The sequence below is a fragment of the Saprolegnia diclina genome, assembly GCF_000281045.1.
Source record: "Saprolegnia diclina VS20 unplaced genomic scaffold supercont1.94, whole genome shotgun sequence".
NCBI lineage: Eukaryota > Oomycota > Saprolegniomycetes > Saprolegniales > Saprolegniaceae > Saprolegnia > Saprolegnia diclina.
Window position 1 is genome coordinate 79,280 of NW_008246161.1, and position 563 is coordinate 79,842.

The following is a 563-nucleotide window of genomic DNA, read 5'->3' on the forward strand; positions in this document are numbered from 1 at the left end:
GGCTACACGGCGCTTGCATTGGCCGTGCAAACCAACCAAGTCGACGCTGCATTGGTGCTCCTTAGCGTCGGCGCGAATGTCTCGATTTTGCTACCAGTCTTTTACTCGACGCCATAAGTATGCAACCGAGTCGTTATAGAGGATGATATTCCGTCTCGTCTTTTATTTGTGATCCCCACCTCCTGAACGGTACTCGCCGAGTGCGCTTCGAAGCTTACTTACGAATGTTTTGCGCGAATCACATTTGAGCTTTGCGCGAATCGCAATCCTGCACAAAGCAATGGAGTATACCATGGCAATCCAACACACCCCACATGTTGTCCCACTTGTTCGCTCTTCCCGACGCGCTACGCACGCTGGATCTGTCACGATGTCGCTCAGCGGAAGTCGACATGAGGGACCGCCACGTCATCTATGTTGCGTGTGGCTAGCTTTAGTCGTTTAGTTAGTCGAAACAAGGTCCTTAGATGATGTATCGGACCGACCTTGCAGGGCCGGAAGAATGCAATCGCTTTCCGATTTGCAAGCTTCCCCGCAAGACGGGCCCCGCTACCACCCTCGGT